Source organism: Habropoda laboriosa, unplaced genomic scaffold, assembly GCF_001263275.1.
Source record: "Habropoda laboriosa isolate 0110345459 unplaced genomic scaffold, ASM126327v1 scaffold11, whole genome shotgun sequence".
In the NCBI taxonomy this organism is placed as follows: Eukaryota; Metazoa; Arthropoda; class Insecta; order Hymenoptera; family Apidae; genus Habropoda; species Habropoda laboriosa.
Window position 1 is genome coordinate 783,076 of NW_017100150.1, and position 8,674 is coordinate 791,749.

Genomic DNA, 8,674 nt, shown 5'->3' on the forward strand with positions numbered 1-8,674 from the left:
GACGACAGAGACACGAAACTGTATACATTAGTACACAATTAATTACACATTATTCGATAAAAATTACAAGCACTTAGCAGCAATCCTTCATACTTAGGCCGTGAACTTTTCAATCCACCCTAGTATGTACATTGTATGCACATTTTCTGTACAATTAGAAATATGCATTTTACTCTTGAAGAAACGATTAAATGAAATGCTGTATACGAAAAACTGCTCATTTCCCAACGTAGATGGAAATAATTCGCTTTATTTGGGTTTCTATTTGAAATTTTTGTAACGGTGCCTTGACCGTACAGTTTCAGCGTGTTCAACGCATCTAAAAATAGTGAAACACACTATGGAAATGTAGCAAATGAAGATGTAGCAGAGTATTTGTATCAAAAATTTGTGAAGTTCAATCAAGCTGGTATAAGAGACAGCAAAGTCGTGCAGTGGATATTTAGAAAGGTTTCGTAATCTACATATTCAAGATGAGCCGTTCAGAAGCCGAAATAACTAACTCTATAAGATGTTTCATCTATGAAAAATTAAGCAGCAAGCTTTGATACAAAAATTGGAAGAATATGAGAAAGTGGAGTTTATCATTTCGGCTTCCGAGTGGCTAAAATTGTAAATGCGACAACGATCTACTTTCTGCTTTGCGGAGTGACAGTTGACATTACAACCAGACTCGAATACACGGCCATTGAATCGCGAATAACGACTTGAACGTGTATAACAGATCGGCGAAATGTTACGCGTGCAAGCATATAAGGCAGATCGCGCGTACTTGTTCCAGCTAATGGTCGAATAATATTTGTTTCAAGGACATTACTTGCGTACGTGCCGAATGGGCTATCTACAAAAGCAGTTAACGAGATCGACAGGACATGTATCCAGCTTTGCTGCCACGCCTATTGCATATCGTTGATAATGTACACTAGGAAGACTTTCAAAACGTGACTTTCAATAGCAAGGCTGTTAGCCCCTTAACCTATGATTTCTTTTCTGACTATGCATCTAATCGTCAGCCATTTAATCTTCTAGTACTGTATAAGGTAACAAAAGCTAATCTGCTGCAGATTAATTACATTTAGGAATCCCTGATCTGACAAATTCTCACATCTTCACCAGAATCTCTGTCACGAGTCTGACACGTTGTTGTAGGTCAAAGGGTTAAGGCAACAGATTGCCCTAAGTTTATGATACGGTCGACCAATTTGCTATTTTTCAGGATTCGAACATTTGACTTTCCTAGCTGGGTTTTTGAGCACTTTGGCCCCTCCTGTTTAATCGCAACTGACGTATCGCAAACTTATTCTTCTGAGTAAGGACGAACGGACACGTGTACGACAATGACCAGCACATGGACGCTGATGAACGCCAGGACTCAGATAACCCCGAATTTTCCTATCCTTCCCATCGAAGAAGACCCATTTCCCACCTTTTTCCATGTTCCTTAAGACACTCCTCTCGACCGACGAACGTGGATAAAAAGGACCGGGGCACAGAGACCAGAGTATTAAAGTATAGCACGGTACAAGTATCGCAAAGGTATTAAACAAGTATTAGAACAGTAGTCAAGGACACTACTCTGAACGACGCACTAGTGACACTCTGAACATTGGACATTTTCGTGAACTGAACACTGACCTTCGTCATTTGTTACAATAAAAACTGCGTCGTGAATAAACCGTGTTTTATTTGCTAAATAACCGAGTTTCGTGGTACTGTGGAACTAACAAAGGCAATGAAATGCTATGTAAATCTTGGCAAAAAGAATCTGATCTGTTTAAGACATACAGTGGGTCCTAGAAGTATTCGTACCTCATTTAAAACAGAATAACTTCTTTAGAATTCGACCAAACGACTTAAATTTTTTCGAGAAGTTATTGGATTACCTGCACAAAAATTTTGAAAAAATCTCGCAGGAACACACTGGTTGATCGATGTTTCTCCCAAGTCCGGCCGCTCTGTGTACTTGAATTTGGTGTCACGGTTTCTTGTACGCAGCAGCAATTAGCGAGGAATTAACGAATTCACGTTCGCCACGGTAAGGAAAATTGTAAAGGCACACTAAATATGTAAATTGATTCGAAATCCGAGTGTAACCGAAACTGCACTGTTCGAGGGAGCACTATATCTTCGACAAGACTATGATCGCAAGGAATAAGCGTCGCGTCGTTTGTCGAGGCACTCGAGGCACTGAGGACGTATCGTCCTGCCTGATTTCTGTACGCTGTATGCGCGCAGCTAGCCTAGGAAGAAACCTCAGGAGTGAGTCACCTTCTTGTCTTAACCTCTTGTATCATAACATCGCGTGAGGCTCGTGATATTCTTTCTCCACGCCGAACATAAGAAACACGAGTCAGGGTCGTTGTGTGTACATCGAGCCAAACATAGAGCTATTTAGGTGTCCTTTTGAGAGTGAAACTATCGCGAGTTGCTCTCGAGAGTATTTCTCGCGAGTGGACATTGCGTCTGAGAGTGACTGAGAGCATCGCTCAACTCTCTGAGAGTTGATGTGTTGCGACTTGCTCTCGAATGGATACAAAATCATATCGATGTCGGACTGTTGTTTTGCAAACACGAAGCAGTTTCGTATTCTTGAGAGAACTCACGTACGAGTGAAAGATGTCAGGAAGAAAAATTGATCGAGAAATGAAATTACCGATTTAATCACTCTTTGGAGCACAAAAGATGCAGAATATCGTAACAGAGAAGAAAAAGTACTGGAAGAACTGCTCTGCAGAAGAAAGCTAGCGTAAAATACATCATTAGGTGTACAAATTAATTAGGTGCCTTTTTCATAAATTTCAATGTGTACTTACAGAAAATCAAACACAGTTCGAATGTTCAAAGTAATTTCTTATTTTGAACGCCCTTTTTTCACTTATCGGGCAACCGATGAATCCCTCTCTGAAAAAGTACGGCAGTTCTGAGTCGATAAAGTCCTCAAGACTTTTTGAAAAAACGCATCGAATAAATTTATGCACCTAATAACAAAAAGAAATACGTTTTATTGTTTAATTATCAATGTCGATAAAGATTAGTATGGTTTCACTTTTTTCACAAGAAATTACTTTTACGATTGGTGTTGCGCGATCGTTAAGTTACAGCATTTAAAATTTTCGCAAAATTGCGCGTCGCTAGAGAACCGAGAACATTTCAATTCTTAATTGAATCGCTGTATCGCAGAAACTGAAATTGATTAATCGAAATTAACAACATTTTATCGATCGCAATCATGGAAAGTGTCTTTAACCAGCGATTACACACGTGCCATTAATTATTCGCTGTTAATACAACAATTTTTTTCCCCCTCGTAACACACAGTATACATTTCTATATTTGTATTCTAACACGCGAATTGTAATCGACACAGTGTTTTATATTTATAAGCAACGCGGTGTCCAGCGAAAGAAATAGGAAAATGTAAGCAGAAGAAGATGATCGCGCCAGGTGTACTTGATCGATCTGCTGATCAGGATCGTATAAATTGATGATCATCAATTTCGCTGGCTCGAGCTGAAACAGATCTGTTGGTAGGTTCATTTGCGAGCACAAATCGACAGAGAACGACGTCAACGCCATTAGCATCGACATTAGCATTAGCATTAGCATTAACGCCGACACTGCTAGCTATGTCATCCTCGGCTTGTCCCTTCTGTTCGTCCGTTGCCACCTACATGCATCTACGTAAAACCGTTCGCTGATCGTTTAGACGAACCTTTCGTCATTTACATCGGACACGTCTAGCATCCTGTTTGTTCGTGTATTCCAAGCAATTACCGTAAAAGCTTCCAAATACAAAACGTGCATGAAACAGGTTGTTAACGAGTGCAAAATCGAGTTTACGCTATGGATGAACTAAGACTCTGCCCACTTGTGAGACAGTTGCACGTTTCTTTTCAAAAATATGTATATCTTTATACAAGGTGTCCTAAAAGTTAGTCAAACATTTTATTTTTAAATACCTTCTAAAAGAGTGTCGATCTTTGTATGCATATGAATTATCGAAACTCGGGAATTAAACACGGAAAACGATGTTGTCCAAATGCCTGCTATTCTATTCGCGACGTAAATTCGAGATTTCTGATGTGTATTTTACATGAAATTTTTAGAGGTGAAGCGGTAACTTTGTTAATTTCTTGGCGAAGGTTCTCTTTAACACTAGAACTACCAAACCCGTCAAAATGACGGATTTCAGATTTCTTACTTTAAATTGCAGAGATTATTAAGATGCTTTTGTTCAAGCATACGTACAGTGCCTTTTATTGAAATGATTGTACAGGGTGTACCGTAACTGGTGATACAAGCGAGCAGGGGGCGATTCTACATGAAAAATTGAATCAAAAATAGAGAATAAAATTTTTTCATGCTGGGCTTCGTATCCGAGAAAACTGAATTTAAAGATTCGCTACAAATTGCTGCTTCTGCTCATACTTTTACGTTGATAAACAGTGGTAATGTCATATTTCGCAGAGAAATAGTCTACGCAGAGGACAGTGTAAATCTGCAGCTAAAAGAAAGAATGGTACAGGCTTTCACACAATTACTGCGTGAAAATATCGTATCATCAGTCCATGACTCTCCAATTCAAAGAGCAAGGGTTTGTATGGTTCAACAGATGTTACCTTCAACAATTCGCTTAGCAATGCAACCTTAAATTAAGGAAATCGTTAATAAATGTATTATCGATACTTTTCATGAAATTAGTATCGTTTACTAGCACGCACTCGACAAATTTTCACACTTATTTTTCTCGAAAACAAAGCTTATGAAAAAATTTTATTCTACATTTTCGAATCAGTTTTTCACGTAGAATCACCCCCTGTTCACCTGTACCACCAGTTGCAGGACACCCCGTATATGCCAATTTATTTTCCATTAATGTTTGTAATTCTGCAGTTCTTCGTATAGTCTTATCTAAATACACCAGAAGAGAGAAAATTGATCACATTGAACTCCGGTTGTTCTAGCGTTAAGTTGTCCAATTGTTGTTGGTTCATTGGCGTAGACTTCGCTCTTTAAGAAATTCCAAAGAAAGAAATCGATGCTGGGCGGCCCCAATCGATGCTACTACCACTTTTGGAGTTTAAACGGCCTGGAAACGTGTCTTTCAAAAGTTGTATCGTATCACACGTCATACCGTTCGAACACACGTTTTCTAGACCCAACTTGCCTACTTCGCGCGATAAGAAATTTCGAATATTGTGCAAAACAGCGCTTGATCGACTCAATTTCTGAGCACGATGACGGACAGAGGTGTTCGGTTCTTGCTCAACACTGTCACGCACGCTTCGAATATTTTCCGCCGAGCATCTGGCTCAAGAACGGCTAGAATGTGGTCTAACTGCCATAGTACCAAATACCGAACATTCTTCACGCGATTTCCATCGACTTTTTTCTCATAATTTTCTTTTACGCAAAATAAGCGAACATTCATTTTCAATAGAAAGTTTCTACGATAAAGGCACGTTTTTAAATTATGTAGTGTTTTATGATAAATCTCCCATACTTCACAACTGCCAAATACAAACTGACAATGTTGCGCGGTACCAAAATGGCAGCTATCTATTAAGGTGTCAACTAAATTCGCTAACTTGTGTTTCGCAACTTCATTTTTTGTTCATAGTAAACCTATTTGTTTATTATTTTTATAGATCTATAGATCATTCGAAAGCTCTTAATTTTACAATTATTTTGATACACAAATTTCTATCTGAATTTCGTTCAAAAAATTGTTAAGATCCCAAACTTAATTAGCAACATAATAAAATATGGAATTAATTTTTGGTATCTCCTGTATAAATACCGATATATCACTAAGGTTATTAAATCTAGAAGTACAGAGCGTTCAATGGCAATTAAGCCAACACACACAGGACTCAGAATTTACGAGTTGAATTCCTCAAACGGAAAACGTGTATGAAAAATTTAAACGCACAGTGGGTGATCAAATTATTAGAGCCGCAATACGAAAAAAATGTTTTTCGTTTTTCTGTAGAAATCGAATCACAATAATAAAATCGCAAGATAATTTTTAATTAACGATTGTTCACTAAAGATACCCAAAACAGTTAAGAAGTAACACTAAAGTCAGGATTTGTTGACGCTACCTTTTACTGCAATTACAGCCTTGATCCTCTTTTCGACACGTTTCAAGTAATTCACTGTGCGTTATAAGTAGCAAAAACACAGCAACAAAAATTAAAATGCTCAACATCTATAAACCAAGAAAACTGTAATACGTGGTTCTGATACAAAATAACGTCCATACGACAGATAATACTGCCTAAAGAGTTGCCAAGTGTATATCTCCAATTTGCAAACATAAACGCTTCATAAAAACAAATAATAAAAATTCAGTATCGCTGGATTTCAATCTAAAAATGAACCGTTACAACGTAAAACCGTCAATTTCTTACAGGTGGCTCTAATAATTTGATCACCCGCTGTATACCAAAAATCTATCGGCCATTCTCACGTTCCATCCAAGTCCGAGAAAGCTTCGGGGAAATGTCGGATGCAGTTTGAAAATTGGAAATCTTTCTAGGACTTGGAGTATCAATTTATTCAGTTTGTAATCGGCTCCAAGAATTTCGTTGGGAGTTAACATTTTGGTCCTTCGAGCTCGATACTTCTGAACTGCGAACTGTGAAATTGGAGCTAGCAACATAAATACGTGTGGCAAAGTGCGAATAGTGGACCAGCCGGGGCAGTAGCTTATAACCTGCAAATTACAATCCCGATACCTGCAAGCACTAACATCTGCGCTCTTGATATTCCTGTGGACTTGGAGAATCTGCAAGCACAGTGCGGATCTGACTTAAACCACCTACCCACGGAACACCTGAGAATCAAGAAGCTCCATTTCCAGTTTTCTCTTCGGTTTACTGTTGAATAATCGTTAGACAGCTCTGTGAAATAACGCGTAATCGAACGTGGTTGGATTAAAGCCGCGTTAATCCTTTTCGAAGGAAATTTTGACTTGAACGACGGAACATAGATGACGGCGTTTATTATAAAATGCACTTGAGTAAAATTATTGCACTGTTAGAGAAATTCATAAGTGTATGCAGAGTGTTAGGATTCCTTATGAAAAAATAAATCGAAAATTTTGAGAAAATTTAAAGTACTTCGCGTAAGTGTGCACTTGTCACACTTTTGGCTTAATGGATCGCATTGTACGTTGGTATTCTGACAATATTAGGAAGGATTCTGATTAACACTGCATCTTAGCGGAATAAAAATTTATATTAACGGAGAAATTGCTGAAATTGTCGTCCATCTTGCTGCAAACACACTGTTGCTCGTTGGACTTACGTATAACTTACTCGTATATTGAGTAATTAAATTTAATGTTTAATGGATGGTGTTTTAGCAAAGTATCGCAGAATTTTCTACGTGAAGTATTTTAGGGTGGATTCATTTTAACCCCTTCACGTATGGTTTCTTTTCCTGACTGTGCATCTGAGCGTCAGCCGTTTTCGTGCAATATTAAGTAAGATAAGCTAATGCATTATAGATTAACCCCTTAACGCACAGTTTTTTTGAAAAAAACCGGCCAAAAAAAATCAATTTTTTTAATGTAAAAAAAACAAACTTTAGAACATTGTTTTGGCAAAAAAATAAAAAAAAGGTTTCCATTTGTTATCACTCCTGATTCAACTTTTCTTTTAGTGGACAATTTCGATATACTGCGCTTTTGTTCCATGGAAAAAGGCTATATTTTATTTTCGAATAAATAAGTATTATAGCTTACAATCCTATGTAAATGATAAATATCAATAACACGATTCTTTTTCTTAGCTTTCACATTGTTATTTTCAATTCTCGAATATATTCGAGTGTGAAAAATTATAGCAGCATCAAATACAACGCCGCTCGAATTATCTCGAGTGTGCACAGTTTGGCCTGTTTAGCGCGCTCGAATTAACTCGAGCGTGCAAGTTAAGGGGTTAATGAAATTTTGCAATCTTCAGTTTAACAAATGAAACGGAAAATTGGAACTGAAATTCATTTTTCTTACTGATACAACTGTTTCCGAACAACCTAATACTTACGTGTTTTACAAAAAGAATATTTTATGTAAAAATTGAACGGTCTCAAAGGGAACTGCAAGATACTGTAATGGATTTCTTTAAAGAACCTATTTGTTTACGAGATATTAAGATGACCCTGAATTTTTCAAATAGAACGCGTACCATTTTGTATCGAAATTTAAAAGAGTAGTGAATTTTCTATAATTTTCTTCAAATTTGCTGTGCACATAAACTGAACAGTTCTTCATTTTTATTATTATATTCTTGTTAAATATAACAATATAAAAGTTTCAGTGGAAATTCCAAGCATTCTTCTTCCAGTAATAAACATTTTATTCATTTTGAATATTTTCTCGTTAATCCTAGTTCGAATAACAGTGTTATCCTAGTACCACAATAGTGGTACTTATGGTTTATTTGCAACTCGGTACGTTCGAGTGCTGAAAAAAAAAAACATTAATTCCCTCCACTCGAAAGTCTCGTAGAACACGATTTGGTATGCTCGGGTGGATTTTAGCTAGTACACAGATTGAATGTTTAATCGACAATTCTGTTTATAAAGCGTCATAGGATCGTTTACAAAGTCGAATAATGTAGCATTCTTTTCCACACTTTCACAGAGTAAGCTGGACACTATGCTCTAT